A 20,292-nucleotide genomic window follows, 5' to 3' on the forward strand; every position below is an offset into this window, starting at 1 on the left:
CAGTTATTTTGATAGAAGTTATTTCGAGGCGTTTACTGTTTATTTATAAAACCACAACAGGTTTTCACAATTCATTCACTTCTAAAGAAGATAATAATAATGAAGAGTTAAGTAGGTACACTTGACCGAATTTTTTACTGTTGTTTTTTAATAATCTTAGAACACCATAGTAAAATTGCAGATTTTATATAAATATCAACTTTACAAATTTGTTTTTTTAAATATTTACCAATCAAACATTTCCTAACTGTGTTGTTAAGTATATTCACACTATATAAACCCTTTGTTGCTTTAGTAAATTATTGTTTTAAATAATACAAACCACAATAGTATCCAAACTACAGTACATCACTGGTAATGGCCTCAAAATGGCCGAAGGGCTCGACTAAGTTCAGTTAATTGCTTGTAGCGGGGCAATCGCGAATCCTACGAATATTTCACTTTTGATTAATAACACAATTTAGGCTTAGCCTTTGTCACGTAGGAAGATGCTGTAATTGCTCAGGACTTAGGAGTATTACGTAGTTACAAGGTTTTATTACTTTGCCTTGTTAGAATAAGGACTTAGGAGAGGAAGCTTCTTAAATTCACACAAAAAGCAGTGATAGCCTAGTGGTTAAGAAAATCGGCCTCTCGATCGACGGGTCCGAGATTCAAATCCCAGGCATGCCTGTCTGATTTTTCAGTTATGCGCGTATTAGAAATTAATTATCACTTGATTAAACGGTAAAGGAAAACATAGTGAGGAAAACTGCTTACCTGAGAAATCTTTTAAAAACAAGTTTTCACAGGAATGAGTTGTCTACCAATCCGCACTTGGCCAGCGGGGTGGACTATGGCCTAATCCTTCTCATTCTGAGAGGAGACCCGTGCCCAGCAGTGGGACAGTAATGGATTGATGATGATGACTTTGTATGTATGATTGTTGAATCTGGCAACAGAATCTTATACCAGTTAACCCAGATTAAGCTGAAATTTTGCTAACAAATTTGGTTTGGATGATAATGCATGATTAGTTTAGTGACGTCATTCTAAATCCAATATGGTGGAAGCCCTTAGATGACGGATATTTTATATGTACCCCCATGATATGAGTATCGAACGAAAGGTTATTTTCACCAAAAAAATACTGCATGCTATACATAGCGCATGATTTAATCAAACATAATTATGTACACACAATAACTAATCACTCATAATGACTTTATCCATCGAGGAAAATATCTCGAAGAATCGTAATGTCTGAAAGAGTTCTGAAATGTCCAGCAATTCGCACTACAGTGATAGACGGCGCTCTATATAAGTCTGAAAGGAAACCCGTGCCCAGCAGTGGGACAGTAATGAGATTATTATTTAATTAATTAAATAAAAAATGATGGCATTTAAAAAAAAAGGGAATTATTATTATTAAAAAAAGACAAACCCACTGAGTTTCTTGCCGGATCTTCTCAGTAGAGGTCGCGTTCCGATCCGGTAGTAGTTTAAGAAAAATATTGTTAAGTGACAATTTATAAGTGCCGCCGTTGGCCTATACAAAATAAATATATTTCATTCCATCTTATATATAAAATTCTCGTGTCACAGTGTTAGTTACCGTACTCCTCTGAAACGGCTTTACCGATTTTCACCAAATTTTATATGCATATTCTGTAGGTCTGAGAATCGGCTACTATCTATTTTTCATACCCCTAAGTGATAAGGGTTGTTCACCCTTAACATTATTTTCATTTATATGGCAACACAACGTTTGCCGGGTCAGCTAGTTTCATAGTAGAATACTGTAAGTACCAATTATAATAATATAAGACTCTTTCATTGTTTCTTACAAGTGTAAAATGTTTGTATCTTGTATAGTTTGTGAAGAAATACTTCCTTTGAAACTCAGTAGGGTGAACTTGTTTAATGATATCGTAATACTAGGCATTACACGCGGTTTCATCTGTATTTTGTCAATAAATTGAAATCAAACTCATCTTGTAGGTCTTGAAGTCATGTAATAATATAGTCACATAAACGGTACAGAGTAACGATATAACAATTATACGTAAGTAAGTTCACACTAGTGATTAGAAGTATTATAACTACACAAGTATCTCCGTTATTCGACTGCTCTTGCTGAAGTCTCCGACCAGAATGTCGCTCTCTGTTAATTCGAGCGCCGCCAAGGTGTCGTCCCCACTTCACCTACCCGCATCTGTTTTTAAACTGTAGTATCAAATGAGTCACTTATTACTTTAATGTAACGTTATAAAAATGTGATATCGTTAATATCCAAGCTTCTTATTAACGACGATAACATTCGGCCGTCCTGCTCACACGTTCGTCCTCGATCGTGTATGGTCTGATGCAAGAGCTGCAAAAGAAAACCAGTTGTTTAATGCCTAAGTCCAGAAGAGTTACACATTTTCTTGTAATACCGACTCGCACGTAAGAGGCCCGAACTGTTTATCAAAAACATGGCTTAAACTCTACGCATTTTCTTGCAATACCGACTCGCATGTAAAAAGCCCGAACTGTTGATCCGAACCAAGGCTTAAACTAGGTGATGTTCATATAGAATCACACTAGTTGTGTATTACCTAGGTTATAAATCTGCCCCAACAGTGTTCACCACGGATTTCTGTTGCAGGCATAGTTCATAAGGACTCTTTACATAAATGTCATATGCGCGACAGGTATTGAAGCGAATGCATTAGACCATTGTTAAATAATAAAACACACGGTTTAAACTAGGTGATGTTCATATAGGATCACTCTAGTCATGTATCACCGCAGTTTTTATACCTTGTTTACGATAACATTCGGCCAGTGCTCAACTCAAATTTACTCTAAAAATGCAATATTCACTCAATGTAATACATCCACCCAACATACATACATACATACACCCAACCATATGCATCACCAAGAGACACCCGCGAACATTACACTGCTCGAGGCATCTGCACTAATCCATCTTAACTACAGATAAATAAAAATCAAACTAAAAAAAGTTTCCTACACCTACAGTAATGACAACATCTAGCTGCCCACTTTACTTATGTCTGGATTCTAAGTCCAATAGTTAAATCTCCAACAACTATTGATTCGATAAAGTTACGCATCAGAATAACGACGTTTATCTTATTAGTCCATTTCGGAATGCTCAACAACCTGTTCAATAACTGTTATACTGATAGATAGATAGATCTATAGTTGGCCACTAAATGAATCTGTGCGACTCAAAATACTATTATAAAATTATTTTATTACTACTTAGTACTTCTTTTAATTATTACAATGTTATTTTATACAAATAGTTGCCTTTCCAATGTACGTCTTTTATCAACTGATGAAGCAGTATCAAAATAATAATATATCGTGAATATTTGAAATGAATGATATCAAAGTTAAAGACTAAATAATGGTAAACTAACCATGAATTTCACACAATATAACACGTATAAGTTGTATGAACCCAATTTTTTTACGTTATTTATCACAAATTCAAATTATTTCTTTCAAAGTAGGGCCACATAACCCACTTTTGAAAGTCAGAAAGAAATTTCATTACATTAAATTGAATTTATATTCAGTTATAATAATACATACTATTACATGAATTTCAAAATTTAATTAACAAAGCAAAGGACCCATGCGTTCACGTCAGCGACATACTTGTCAATTGTGTATGGCTTAACTACTTAACTTTTTTTTTTTTTTATTTCACCAAAAGTTTTAAATTAAGATTCCCATAAGGAAGTTATAGTTTGGGCTATTTTACTGTAAAAGTTATGCATTATACTAAGGAAGATTTGCTAGACTTTACGCAAACGTCGTTTTTAAAAAAAATCAAATAATGTTATGGAAAGAATAAACACATTAAAATGGTCCGTTAATCTAAACGGAGTTTAAACAGACCTTGTCTTACATTGAGTTCCTCGGAAGCGGATTTTTTTTTTTCCGTAGGTAGTTATCAAACGGATAGTGTTATTGAATACACACTCGTAAACTACCTACCAAGAAAAATGACTTCAGAAACCGGCCATTATTTAACTATACTTATTTGTGTCTACAACTGATAAAAGATTTTTTTTAAACACGCTTTTATTTTTGCCACGCTTTTATTAACTTGACCTGTATGTATGTAACGGAATATTTGAATTCGATTTTTACCTACTTTGAACGGTCAGATTTATTTAAAAATTTTGAAATACCTATGACATGACATGATTTTAATAATCTTGTCCGATTCTAATTTTGTCTCATCACGATCGTCAGATTTAAAACTATAACTGTTTTACATAACATGTGGCTCCTTATCAATCACAACCTAAAATTTCTATGACCTGAAAAAGGTCTATTAAAGTTGATCATGATTTTATACCAGCCAGCCAAACAAACAGTTAGTCAAACTATCTTATGATACACCTTATTACCGAACAATTCATATTTATTATATATATTTCAAACGCCTCGGCTTCACCTGACTTTTATATAGTTTGTAATAAAAATTATATTAGTGCGTAATATCTATATAGATTATATTAATATAATATGTATCATTTACAACCAACACTCTCAAGGAGATGCTCGATGTTTCTATAGAGAAAACCTAGACATGACGCAATTGTGAACCGTATGAAATTTATATGAAAAGTAAATTATTGTATAAGAAAATCCCATCGAAATGTACCTATGCTTTTATTTGATTACATTATTATTCATTTGGCTATGATATACATATAATAAGAATGAAATCTTCACGTGTTTACATCGAATATATTTGAAAAAGAAAAATTGTCTGTCGGTTTGTATATTTGAAAATGCATTAAAACCAAAACTACGAAGTCGATGTCAAAAGTATACATTTTTTTTAAAAAACATTACATGACCAGGTAATGGACAATTCCAAATTACTAACGTACTCCGTGATCTTGACAGAGGGCATTGTATAATTCAAATTATATTTTGAATCCACATGAACAAAGTCGCAGGCAAGACTCGTTTTAAAAATGCAATTCAAATTATATTTTGAATCCACATGAACAAAGTCGCAGGCAAGACTCGTTTTAAAAATGCAATTCAAATTATATTCTGACTCCACATGAACAAAGTCGCAGGCAAGACTCATTTTAAATATGGTATACAAGAGACTATCTAAATTTATGTAGGCTTCAGTGACCGTTTCTCACTTAATACGTATAATAACTTAATTGCTGTAACTTGTAAATAGAACTAAGCTCAAGTTATAAAAGCATCAATTTATTATTATTATTATTATTATTTTACTTAAAATAATTTATTCTCAATCCCATACAAAGTGGATCCCGTTTATCATTTCGTAAATGGCTCACATAATTAATAATATCGATAGTCTAAGCGTCTCAACGTTTAAGGTACAAACTTCATTTACCAGTATTTGATAGTGCCCAATTTTCAAACCAAAAGGACGTGTAATGTGTCAAATTCAAATTGAAATTTAAAGATTTAAAATTACGAGATGTAAAGAAATATTAATACAAAACGAAACGTTGCATACTAAATTTAAAACAGACATTTAATATTATGTATAAGTGAGTCAGTCTGAAGTAGAATGGGAGATAAGAGAGATATTTTTATATATAATATTCCAAAGACCGCTGCGCATAAGTTTCTCAGTTTTCTTATAGATCATTAACTAATGTGCATTTATACTTTATGGGAGTCAAAACACAGTAGTACACAGTACTGCGTGAATTCGCCTAGAATTGATGGAAATCTAAATTTGGCAACGTACGTATGCTTCTTTCATAACAATTACGTATCAAGTATATGAAATCAAAAGGAAACTTTCATTGATTTATAAAATGAAAATGTGAACAATGTAGATGTGAATGCAAGTTTATTTTTAAATATAGTCAATTAATATCCAAAAAAAAAAAACAATAAACCTTAAACTCATTTACCATTTCCCTCCTGGGTACACTCAGCCACTCAATACCGTGGTCGTGATACTTTTTTTGCAGGCAGTTAAATATGTACCACGTAGATATTATACATTTCTGTACAATTATGAATAATCAAAATTTTGCAACTTAATAAACGTGTCACTTATATCAAGTAGGTATACTGTACTCTGTAACTGCGTTTGTTGCTACCGCATAGTCCCTTCCATACAATAAAAACAAACGCATATACGTAAACCCCGTTTGAAACATTAAAAGTTATCAAAAATAAATTCAAATCTAACCTGTATGCAATTTCTGGCGTACATTAGCCTATATTAACAACCATTAGGTTCCCATATCTATAAAGCCTGACATTTAAGATTAAAGATCCTTAAAATATTTTCATAAGTACGTGTATTTCTATATATTTCAAAGTAGGTGTAACTTTAGAACAATTAGGATTTACTTTTTACACCACAGAATTTAACCAAATGGACAGATTTACCACAAGAACTGCCTTGCAAAATTACTTTTAGACACTTCTTCACAGAAAATGCACTTATTTTGAAGTAAACACCTCAGTTTACAATGTTAACAAGTAATTTGATAAGAGTAAAGTTTGTTCACAAAATTTAAGTATATCATTTTCAGAGGGTATTAACATTTCATTGAATTACTAGTCTCAATCTATCCATTTTCTTAATTCAAATGAGTTTTCCCTTACATCAACGACATTTATCTACCCCCATTTTTACTTATTCTACCAAGATGAATTCACATATGACATAATAATGTTTTAACTCACGGTTTTTATTCCTGTGTCAAGTATGTTCGTACTTACGAATCGCCGTCCATGATTGTGAGCTGGTTCTTGTACACTTCTGATGAAATCAAACTCATCTTGTAGGTCTTGAAGTCATGTAATAATATAGTCACATAAACGGTACAGAGTAACGATATAACAATTATACGTAAGTAAGTTCACACTAGTGATTAGAAGTATTATAACTACACAAGTATCTCCGTTATTCGACTGCTCTTGCTGAAGTCTCCGACCAGAATGTCGCTCTCTGTTAATTCGAGCGCCGCCAAGGTGTCGTCCCCACTTCACCTACCCGCATCTGTTTTTAAACTGTAGTATCAAATGAGTCACTTATTACTTTAATGTAACGTTATAAAAATGTGATATCGTTAATATCCAAGCTTCTTATTAACGACGATAACAAAATGTATATTTTATAGGTAGAAAGAAGCCTTCGTGGTTCGACTCTAAAGGTACCCTCACTAAACCTATTTAAGCTAGTAACAGCAGTGTTAAGCGCTGATGTGTTCTGGTTTAAAGGGTGTCGTAAGGGCGACGTACTTCTCCGCTTTATAACTTAGTCTTCAGTGGCCAACCTCCAATAGAATTAGTCTTATCCATGGGTTGCAATAGCCTCTTTTCATGATTGTCACCTCATATTTAGAGCATTGACATGCTCGTTTGCTACTTCTAAATTTTAAAAAAAACTAGATTTCGCCCGAAGCTTCGCCCGCGTTTAAAAGAAAATAATATAACATACTAACATACATAAAACTGAAAATTTGTACCTTCAACTTTGCTGAAGATCATCACTTGATCAAATGCATAGTTTACGATTCAATCCTTACTAATATGGATTAAAATACTCGATGTTTTGTGTCCAAAAGATCGATTCTCCGATTAATCGATCTTAGATCGCCATCCCTAGTTCCCGTGGGATTTCCGGGATAAAAACTATCCTATGTCCTTTCTCGGGTCTCAGACTATCTTTGTACAAAATTTCATTAAAATCGGTTCAGTGGTTTAGGCGTGAAGAAGAGACAACCAGACAGTCAGACATACAGAGTTACTTTCGGATTTATAATATTAGTAAGGATTCAGCTGTATCGACATCACAGAGACACATCTCAATTTTATATATATAGAGAACAGATTGCACCCTTGAGAGTTCGATTGTATTAAGAGAGATCTCAGGAAATTATTCTTAGTACTTCGATCTCTTTCGTTTTAATTTGATAGCTTATAGACTAAGGGTAGGTTTGTAAGTTTTTTCATTAGGTATTTTTATTTATTTATTATTTTTTATTAGTTGCACCAACAAAGTGTACACCATCTCCTCACACAGGCTTGACTAAATAAGTTACAAACTCAATTATAGGCACAAACGGCATGCATTAATACCAACATTAACATTCATGTATTACGACTTAACAACAATTTAAGTGTAAATACAGAGCATAAATAATTATAATTCATTCAATAAATTAATTACAATAAGAATATAATATTATAACAATGACGAATAAAAAAAAATTAAAAGTGATTAACGGTAAATTTAAATGAAATTTATAATTCTATTGTTGAAAATACTCTGTATTAATCCAGCTTATGGTAAGTAGTAGCTACTTACCATAAGCTGGATTAATACAGAGTATTTTCTACTTTTATATTAAAGAAAAAATAAGAATTGATGTTAAGGATTCGATTACCCTACCCAAGAGAACCTAATAACATGTTAAAGAACTCGACATGTATCGTATTACCTGTCCGTTTCAGTAGGAATAGGGATAAAGAAATTGTTTTTCCTAAATCCTAGAATGTTTCAAATTGACATATCCCACTTAAGATCGCTGAGCCTGGATAAATTCGGTTTACTCGTATTTATTCAATTGTTTGGTTCAAGACGGTAGCACGACAATACGATTTTGCGACAATACGACAAATTATTTTATTTAATGTTTAGGTAGAAATCATGATAGAGGAGAAAGTAATCGGCAAAATAATTACAATTGCAAGGTTCCGTACCACCATTTTCATTTTATTTTTGGTGTAAAGCGACCAGCGTTAAAAAATCTTATATATAAAATTCTCGTATCACAATGTTAGTTACAGACAGACTGTCTTTACTTTTTAAGTTATATATTTCATCCCTAAGGTAGAATTTACCTCTCGTAAAGACGCTTAGGACTGACAAAGTGAGAACAAAGCCTAGCAAACGCCACTTGACATTGATATAACGACTATATGTTTAGGATTTAGACTTGAAACATATATTTTAACCATACGTTCGACATTTTTTATAATACAGGAGTAGACGAAGGTGGTAGAACCCTTTGTGGTTCGATATCGGTGGCACCACCGCCACACCCTTGAGACCAGAACACAACAGCGTTTAACACTACTGTTATTACGAAATATACAACAGTAGCACTACCATGAGTTTACAAAAGTATTACTCGCTAGCGACTGCGTAAAATAAATGTATGAAAAATTGTACAGCGCCTCTGGTGGTTACTCGTAGAACTAAAATCCGTAGTGACGTAACTCGATACGTAAAAAACCTATCGAAATCAAATCGCTAGCGAATGTCATTATGATCTATTGCCATACAAATTCGGTCCCATGAGTCATTAATTTGACAGACGTTGTCAAGAAATACCGTAACGATAGTAGTTATGTTATTCAGTAGCAAAATGACAATAGTTTTCTATTTACCATTTCTATAGTGGCGTTTCTATGCCAACTCATGGTAATGCTACAGGCTTCGAAGATATACCATATCTATGGTTCGAGCCGCTACTTTTGCTGTCCGCTGCCCCGGAAGCCCCCTTTTAGTCTTGTACGACAGGCAGAGGATACCGAAGCCCTATTCTGTACCCTTACCATGAGATCTCAAAACATCCTACAATTTTACGTTACGTTTGCTTCAGTAGACTGAGTAAACGTAACAATAAGTAAGGCTCAAGTCTTTCTGTCAGTCTCACATGTTCGCAAAAAAGAGAGACAAAACATAAAGCGCCATTTTGTCAATTTAGACATTTAATGTTACGTTACTGACACTATAGTTCTGATACAATCCACTGGGGCGCTGATTGGAATTTGTATGGGAAAATACGTAAACCAATACCAAAACAGTCATATTTGTCAAAACGTAAAAACTCATGGTAAGGGTACCGGAACTACAGGCAAAACATACAATCTATACATACATACTTTAATATTTATGAAGTCAGTAGCACTACCATGAGTTTACAAAAGTATTACTCGCTAGCGACTGCGTAAAATAAATGTATGAAAAATTGTACAGCGCCTCTGGTGGTTACACGTAGAAGTAAAATCCGTAGCGGCGTAACTCGATACGTAAAAAACCTATCGAAATCAAATCGCTAGCGAATGTCTTTATGATCTATTGCCATACAAATTCGGTCCCATGAGTCATTAATTTGACAGACGTTGTCAAGAAATACCGTAACGATAGTAGTTATGTTATTCATTAGCAAAATGACAATAGTTTTCTATTTACAATTTCTATAGTGGCGTTTCTATGCCAACTCATGGTAGTGCTACAGATATATTTCCGATCTGGAATCGATCACAGCCAAGAATAGCATCTTAAATTTAGTTGTTCAAAGTTATTCGCAACTTAGTTTGCGGGGTCATCTATCAAAACTTGGTAGAAGCCTTCTTACATATTTGTTATTTATCATTTCTTCTCCGTTTGGTCGTGGATTATCTATAAGTAACGCGATGTTTCTGTCCGTCTGTTAATATAGCAAATATACAGTATCAAATCAAGTAAATCAGTATCAAGTAAATCAGGTGTTACAAAATATGCAATCAAATAAAATAAATCATCCGTTTCATACATAATAAATTAGAAATAATTGTATATATTGATTGTAATTGTCAGTGTCTTGTATAAATAAAGGATGTCATATTAATATAGGTATAGTCCGCGTAAAACTGCCAGTTCGCTCTGAATATAGAAATGAATCGCGTCGCCATAGCAAATTGTATGGCTATACTTGCCCGCAACAACTTCAGAGCGGACTAGCAGTTTGGCGATAACTATATTTTTTAATATACGGTATATTATTTATGGTATATTATATATGTCGGCGATATCCCAATACCGCACTTTATTAATAAACTGAACGAAACGACTTTAATATGAGAATCACTTTTATTCACTTTTATTTACAATTCAGGCAGAGTAACGGCTTACACGACTGATTAAATGCGAATGAATCACGCTCCACCAGCGCGTGGACTTAAATACTACTCGAGTGACAAACAGCGTAAGAACTACCCTCTCACATCACTTGTTTTGTTATAACAAGTGACGTGATTCACAATAAATTTAACTATTAATAAAATAACATTATATTTAAAATATTGTTTTGAAAATACGAGAATAAATATTTTAATATTATTATAATTCATATAATTATTTGGTATGACTAACAAAGTGTTTTGAAGTACTACCGGAAGTCGTCCATATTTTAATCTAAATATTAATTCCACATTGACAATCAAAATTAACATGATAATTATTAATATTATTTATTATAAAAGGTCTCGCCGCCCATATATACGTAGAAGTAGCAAACTAGGATGCAGTCCATCTGATGGTCAAACTGCCGCCCATGGACATTTACAATCAACCCCAGATACGTTTAAAGTCCTACCTGAAGTCAGTCACAGGTGCGTTGCTACCTTTGATGACTATGTTGCAACGCTTCTTATAAGCGAGTCTCGTACCACACCCTTTAAATCAGAACACATCAGCCTTTAACACTGTTCCTTAATAGGCAGAAATGGGTGTGAAGTAGATGACTTAGGGTGCTGCCACACTGCTGTTTAAAATGTTTACAAACGTTTGTTAAGAAACATATGATCACAATGTTAGAAACTATTTCCATGTTTCATGTACTAGTTGACATGTACATGTTTAATGTCAGTAAACATTTCTAAATTAGTTAACAAATTGTAATAGAAAAAAACAATGTGAGCCGTCACGGGACGCCTGGCAGATGTGAAACATCGACATTATTTTGTAAAAGTAATATGCAGAAAAGAACATATTGTGATAGGAACTAAATATGTCATAATGATAAAATAAAATATTACGATTTTTTTCCAGATAACGATGACTATTTATTGAATAAACATTTATTTTCATTAAATACAAAAATCCAAATCCGAGTGGGAGAGAATCGCACAGTCGATTGCGCATGGCGACGCGTCGCCACACCGTACACACTACTGCATATAGACTGTATATATATACCATCGTATAGCGTGGCGACACGGCGTGTCGCCACGGCATGCGTCGCCACGCCAGAAATCGGTTTTACGTGCGGCTATAGATGTTTCACATCAAAAGTTTGGAAACATTTTTAAAGAGCAGTGTGGCAGCATCCTTAGATGCAACGCCTCGTGTAAGTGTTTCTTATCACAGCCTTCAAACCAGAACTTAACACTGTTGTTATTAGGCAGAAACAGATGTGATAGGAGTACCTCCAAAGTCGAACCACATATGTTTCTACCACCATTAAAATGTATACAACCAACGCCACAGACTAAACTAAACGTCAAATTATTATCATCTGTAGGTACTAAACGACTGCCAAATTTAGATTTGTTTCACAACATTTAATATTGTGTTACGGTATTTGTAATGTAATCTGTATAGTTTGAGGACTTCAGTTATGAGAAATTGTTCTAGAGGTCTTATTTATAGACCACCGCTTATGATTTTCTTGTATAAAGACACTTTAGACATTTCCTAAATCTAAATCCGTACTTATTATTATTATTATTATTTTTTTTTTAAGTTGCTTTGTTTGTTTATTTGTCTGTTTGTTTGTTTGTTACGCTTTTAATACTGAGTTTGGTAATAGTTGCGTTGCTAACGCTAAGGACTAAGTTGAAATGTCCCATTTTTTTTTTATAATATACGAGTAGCAGACGAGCATGCAGTTCACCTGATGGTAAGTGGCTACTGCCGCCCATGGACATTTGTAATCAACCCCAGATAGGATTAGATATTCCTACCTGAGGTCGGCCACAGATGCGCCGCTACCCCTGAGGACTAAGCTGGAACGCCTCTGAATAGTCTGTCTCCCTTACCACACCCTTCAAACCGGAACACAGCAGCGCCTAACACTGCTGTTATTAGGCAGAAATAGGTGTGGCGGTAGTGCCGCCGGAGTCGAACCACAAAGGGTTCTACCACCTTTAAGCCACCACCATATATACCACCATATCTTATATCTTTCCTTCTCCCTTCTGTTAGAAATCTATTCACATTTTTACTATTACTATTATTTTAATATATTTTGTTGTGTTATTTTCATTATGCTTTATTTTTATAATAATAAGTTCTTATTTGTATGATCACTGGCTGGTACGATTGTATGAGCTAGCATAAAAAGTAAAAGAACGTTCTTGACGTTTGAGTTGTATTTTACGCGGGAATAATAAAGGTGGTAAATTGGTTCAAACATAGTTAAATCCTTTTACTTTGAACGAGAACACGGCAGCGGATTGTTGTTATTAGACAGAAATAGGTGTGACGGTGGTGCCACTTAAGTAAACCACAACGCGTTCTACCTTTTAGAATGGAAATGGAGTGCAAGCGAGACGGTATGAGTTTTCGTGCCATTTGCATTTCCATTCTTTAAAAATACGGATTATATTAATGCATTACTATATTGAATAAACACATTCAAATTCGATAGCCAGCCTGTTTGTTTAATCGGATTATTACTGTTTACACACAACCATCTGTGTATTTTGATGGTAGATAGCTAATAAATTAAATAGAATCAGGGGTCTAATATATGAGTAACAAGTCGCGCGGGCGACCGTCGGCGATGGTGGTCGACAGTCGCTCGCAGTCGCTGACCGTCGTAATCAATAGCAGCCGACGCCGTTATCATCGTCATCGGCTGTTGCAAGCGACTTGTTTATCATATAGGAGTAGCAGACGAGCATGCAGACCACCCGAGTAACGTCGCACTTGGACATCTGTAATATTAATCCATATCAGATTAGATCCTATCTGATGTCGGCGACAGATGTTGGTATTCCTTAAAACTAAGATGTCCGCCATAATTGTAACACACAATTAACTTTATGTGTTACAAAGCCGACTCGCACTTGGCATTAACTTGAGCGCCAACAAAGAGTCTAGAATCATCTCGCTTGAGCAGACCTGAATTAGGTTAACGAACGTCTATCTGCGTAGTCAATGGTGCGAGAGTAGATACTTCATGAAGCCCGGAGGAAAAATTAACTTTTGAGTGGCTTTGGTGAATACTCTGTTATCAGTTTAACGTTGACGTTTATAAATTAAAAAAGTGTAGTAATAATAAAAGTCGACCAAGTGTAAGTCGGGTTTATGATCTCAAACCAAAGTAAAATTTTATAAGATTAAAGTAATAACAGAGCATGCAGTCCACTTCATGGTAAATGGTACCGTCCATGGGAATATGTGACCAACTCCTTATAACACATGGTTTTTGACCAAAAATCGATCATAGGTGCGTTAGCTCTTCTCAGGACTAAGATGGCCACTAAAATATAAGTGAGCAATCATTTTTTTTAATTTTTGGATGGTTACATAATTTTAGAATTGTAACACACAATTTTGTAACACATAATGTTAAATCAATATGGGTTACAAACTTCTGAGTATTATATACTTGGTACGTAAGCCGATTCGCACTTGACATTGACTTGAGCGCCAACAAAGAGTCTAGAATCATCTCGCTTGAGCAGACCTGAATTAGGTTAACGAACGTCTATCTGCGTAGTCAATGGTGCGAGAGTAGATACTTCATGAAGCCCGGAGGAAAAATTAACGTTTGAGTGGCTTTGGTGAATACTTCTGTTATCAACTTAACGTCGACGTTTATAGATTAAAAAGTAATAAATTCGACTAAGTGGAGTAACTTGAAACGATGAAGGTGGTAGAACACTTTGTGGTTTGACTCCGGCGGCACCACCGCCACACCTATTTCTGCCTAATAACAGCAGTGTTAAGCGCTGCTGTGTTCCGTTTTGAAGGGTGTGGTAAGGGAGACATACTTTTCCGAGGCGTTCCAGCTTATTCCTCAGGGGTAGCGGTGCATCTGTGGCCGACCTCATAGGAATATCTAATCTTACCTGGCGTTGATTATAGATGTCCATGGGCGGCAGTAGCCACTTACCATCAGGTGGACTGCATGTTCGTCTGCTACTCCTATATTATATAAAAAAAACTTGGGTCGACCTTCTATAAAATAAAACTAGGTTTCCACGAAACCTATCGAATCTAAACATATCCTCTTCCGAGCTAGAACCTTCTAAACGAATTTTCGAAAATTCATCCCCTAAGACAATAAATAATGGATGAACTCTTGTCCCAAAACAAGCTCAATTAAAGTCGCATGAGCTTAGAGAGAGATTTTATAAGACACTATTTTATTTGAAGACAAATTTTATTCTTCCATTTCAGGGTTTTATTGGATGCTGTGACCAAACTGAAATGAAAATCTTTTCTAGAAAATCCGGGAGCTATGGAATAACAGTAATAAATTGTTCTGGCAACGCTTATCTTGCTGAAGTAAGGGTTGTTACAGACTAGTGTGGTCGGATGTAACAGCCATAACAGCTAATTTGGTACGTGAATTGGTAATTTCATAATTGTTCTAGTGAGTCCGATGAATTTATTTATAACAAAGTGGGCAAATGAGAATATTAATTTTAATTTATTTTGCTTCCCCGGAAAACAAACCTGGCTTCTTCGCCAGACATTATGACTGTGCTACGCTGAAAGATGAGGTATGGTCATGACCAAATTCTGGTGTTTTAACATCTTTCAAACCATTTTGGACAACCCATATAATTAAAGGTTTTCCACCCTATGTTTTCCAGCTCTGTATAAAGAAGCGATAATAAATTTCTAATCACATGATTTCGAAATAGTACCCCTATTGTGAAAGACCAAATTTAGAATCATTAGTCTACCTGCTAATCCCGCTAAAGTACACTAAAAATTAGCAATAGGCCGTTACCTAGTTACCCATTAATAGTCGGGATAATTGTTTATGCCTATTCGTTCAAAACGGTGGAGTTAGTATGTACCCTAATCTCGGAGAGCAGAACATCTGGAGCCGACCTCAGGTAGGAATCATTCTTACTACAGTTGGTAATAGATTTCCTTAGACTGCAACTACAAGTATACTGTGCCGTTTACTTAGAGAAATAGAATAGAGCTATTATAAAAAAAAAAAAAAAAAAAAACACCAGCAGTCGGTGTTTTTTTTTTTTTTTATAATATAGGAGTAGCAGACGAGCATGCAGTCCACCTGATGGTAAGTGGCTACTGCCGCCCATGCACAACTGTAATCAACCCCAGATAGGATTAGACATTCCTACCTAAGGTCGGCCACAGATGCGCCACTACCCCTGAGGACTAAGCTGGAACGCCTCGTAAAAGTCTGTCTCCCTTACCACACCCTTCAAACCGGAACACAGCAGCACCTAACACTGCTGTTATTAGGTAGAAATAGGTGTGGCGGTGGTGCCACCGGAGTCAAAACACAAAGGGTTCTACCACCTTCAAGTGGTGTAACACATAAACAGGAAAACTATGTGTCACATATGTAAACAAAGTCTTAACTAAACGTAATAGGTGGTAGAACCTTCTGTGATTTAAGCCCGACCCACCGCCACACCTATTTCTGCCACAAACATCAGTGTTGAGCGCTACTGTGTTTTGATTCGAAAGAAAGGAAACAAACTTTAATCGGAATTCCAGGTTAGTCCTAAGGGTAGCGACGCATCTGTGGCTGACCTTAGGTAGGAATCTTATTTTATATGTAGGTTACAGATGTCCATGGGAAGCAGTAGCCACTTACCATCAGGTGGACTGTATACTAATCTGCCACCCCATTTAGTCGCCTCTTACGTCAGACTGAAGGTATCGTATATCTATGTATTTTGCTGAAAATATTATTTTTTCTTATGCCGTCATAGATTAGTAAAGATTACTCACTCCTAACAAGAAAATGTACCCAGTTTTGAGAATTGAAATAGTCGCGTAAAAAAGTTTAGCCACGTCTCTGTGCTAAAATGTCCCTGAAATATTTGAAATAATTATTTATTTATTACGTAAATTACGTTAGAAATTCTATATTATTAGTTATTTATTCGTAAATTTTCTCTAAAAATGTTTTTATTGTCAAGAATTCAAAAAAAGAACTTACTAAAATAAGCTGTTTGTGGCTTCATTCAATTTCAAGGCGGCGAAGTATCTTTACTAATCTATGTATGCCGTATAGAGTTATAAATTATTTTTCTTTTTTTTCTTTATTTTTATTCAGGTCTCGGAACTACAGGGATACCAATGGAACCTAAATGGCTTCCAGCATCCAGCAAGGGTGTAACAAGAAAAACACCCGCCATCAATCCAACTCTTCAATCATTCCGTTTCTTTGACAAGTAATTTGACTTCTCGAGAGGGATATTACAAAAGAAAATTGACAATATAGCAGCTGTAATAAAGGTTTGAGGAAAAACCGGCCGTTTTCCTTGAAATTCGATACGTTTCGTATAAATAAGGAATGTGTGACATTCAAGGAACGAATGACTCTGAATGAATGAATGAAATGAGTAACGGATTTTTTACGAGGCAAAATAATGTTGTTGTTTTGTTTGTTAACCCATGGTCCCACTGCTGGGTATGGGTCTTCTCCCAGAGTGAGAAGGTTAGACCATGGTCTACCGCACTGGCCAAGTGTGAATTGTTAGACTTTTTATTATTTAAGTATAAAGAACTCTCAGGCAAGGTTTCCTCACGATGTTTTCCTTTACCGTTATAACCATTGATAATTATTTTTTAATACGCACATAACTTTGGAAAATAAGAGCTGCCAAGGATTCGAAGCAAGAAGGATTCTTCGTCTTTTATACACTTAATAAGTAATATAAAGATGAAGCGTAATAACTTAGTACAAAAAATCATAAGCGTTATAATTTAGGCAGCAATTAAGAGACTAAATTATTAGACGAACTAACTAACGAAATTAGGGGACAAATATTAGAAATTAATTAATAATAATAGTGTAACATCGTGTAGTGATTACTCAAAATTAATAACAATATTGGTAGATAATTGACATTCTGACTGTAATTATACAATTATTGTAATTAATTGATTGCCAATAATTACAGAATGTCGCGACAACTAATTGATTATTATATAATTAATTCAATGTAGTGTAAAATACATTTACATTAAATTAGGTGGAAATATTTGTATTTTCATAATTACAATACATAGAATTACTTCCAAGTCGCAACATAAGAAACTTCAACTTTAAACTTCAAATTTATTTTTATGATATTGTAGTAGCCAAGGATAGGAAGGATGAAGGTGGTAGAACCCTTTGTGGTTCAACTCCGGCGGTACCCGCGCCACACCTATTTCTACCTAATAACAGCAGTGTTAGGCGCTGCTGTGTTCCGGTTTGAAGGGTGTGGTAAGGGAGACAGACTTTTCCGAGGCGTTCCAGCTTAGTCCTCTGGGGTAGCAGCGCATCTGTGGCCGACCTCAGGTAGGAATATCTAATCCTATCTGGGGTTGTTTACAGATGTCCATGGGCGGCAGTGGCCACTTACCATCAGGTGGACTGCATGCTCGTCTACTACTCCTATATTATAAAAAAAAACTAGAGGTACAACAAATTACATATGATATTCATGGTCGTCAGTGACTGCTTGTCAGGTGAACTGCATGCTCGTTTCTATGGTCTATTTCTCACCATACGAATAACTAAGGATGCTTGTAACATGTTTTATAACTATCTTCTTTTTAATCTTTGTTTTAAAGTAGTCCATCTCCCTTAACAACTACACACGCTGGCACAATTAACCGCTTACATATTTTTGAATCTTTCGTAAACGCAAATAAATTTGTCGAATATTGTCTTTATTTGTATTAAAGTATCGAGTACCAATAAACAACAACAACAAATTTATTAAAAAAGTGTTGTTTATAGTGCAGAACAAAAAAATACAGAAAAACACATTTTTCTTGAAAAAATACAGAAAAGTTTAATGAATGAAAAACATTTTGTTAATTCACAAAATTTTCAATAATGAGTTGCCTTCCCTGGTTCTAATGACTTCCTGGAGCCTATTCGGAAGTCCATCCATGAGGTCTTGGATGTCTGACTGGGGAATGTTGTACCACTGCACTTTTGCGGCAGTTCTGAGGTCTCTTAAGGTGGTCGACATACTGACTGTATTTACTCAATTTAGAAATACCACTAATGGATAATACACTTGGTACGATTATTTTGAAAATAACCACTGAAATAACAATTCTACAGCAGTACATTCAAACCCTTTACAAAGTACAAAGTTACAAAAGTACAAAGTTACAAAGTTACAAAAGTACAAAATTACCCAGTACAAAGTTGGTACTAAAAATAAATTAGAGATTATTAGTAGAGTTGTAGAATTTCGAAAATATTTTCATGTTAGAACTGATTGCTGCAGATGCATTCAAAACTTTAATTTTAATATAACAATAACTACACAAACACTAGATATGAGTTAGTGCTTCGAACTTAAGCACTTAAAGTCTGAAAATTGCAGGACTTGAGTAGATTAGGGTGTTAACAAAATTGCGATTTTCTAGTTCTCAAATGAGTCACAATAATAAATCTATGTTTTTCCATAGGATGTGGAGAATGCCGGCCACTTGATGTTTTGTCATTGGGTAAATAATATAAGTAGACATTAAGTTACATTCATTTGTGAAACAAATAATTCGTGTTATATAAAATAGTTAAATATGGTTCGTAGATACAACGCAAAAGAATAATTACAGTCTCAACATTACTGTCGTAGACCATCGTAGACTGTTGTAGACATTTGTCAATTGGCATGATGACATTATTAAAAAATCAAAGAATAAATGATTTAAGAAAACACAATATATTGAAAGGATTCTCAAAAATGACTCAGTTTAAGAAAAAACTTTAAGATTTATTATATTTTCAATTAAATAAAAGTATAAAATACTGCAGTCGGCCATCTTGTCTGAAACGCTAATCGGGGCGCAAATGACGTCATTTTTCGATATGTCACTGAATTGCTTGAACTTTTATATGGGATGTTCTAACGTGACGTCACCAACGGACGCCATGACACTCGCGAGCGTTTTCGCGCTAATTCAAAATGGCTATAAACAAAATTAAATGCTATTATTTTCGTTAATACTGAATTTATTACCGAAATAATACGATTTTTGGAATCGTTAGACATGTGTATCTTATTTACGTTATAGAAGGGGTTTTCAAAATTTGTCATGATGCCTATTGTCGTTATTTGCCATGTTATCTGTTCATCGCCGCCTTTCGTTGGTAACTGCCGCAAAAAATATTTATTTAATTATTTTACACAAACACAGCTATCATTACAGGTCATGCCCAAAGCAGTAGTGTGGTTTCTTAAATTTTAAACAAAATAGCACAGTACATACAGTGTCGTATTTGTAATTTCATTTAGAGAGCAAGAGAATAT

This window comes from Epargyreus clarus, unplaced genomic scaffold (genome assembly GCF_041222505.1).
Source record: "Epargyreus clarus isolate Ecla_fem2 unplaced genomic scaffold, WU_Ecla_fem_2.2 ptg000002l, whole genome shotgun sequence".
NCBI classification, from domain to species: domain Eukaryota; kingdom Metazoa; phylum Arthropoda; class Insecta; order Lepidoptera; family Hesperiidae; genus Epargyreus; species Epargyreus clarus.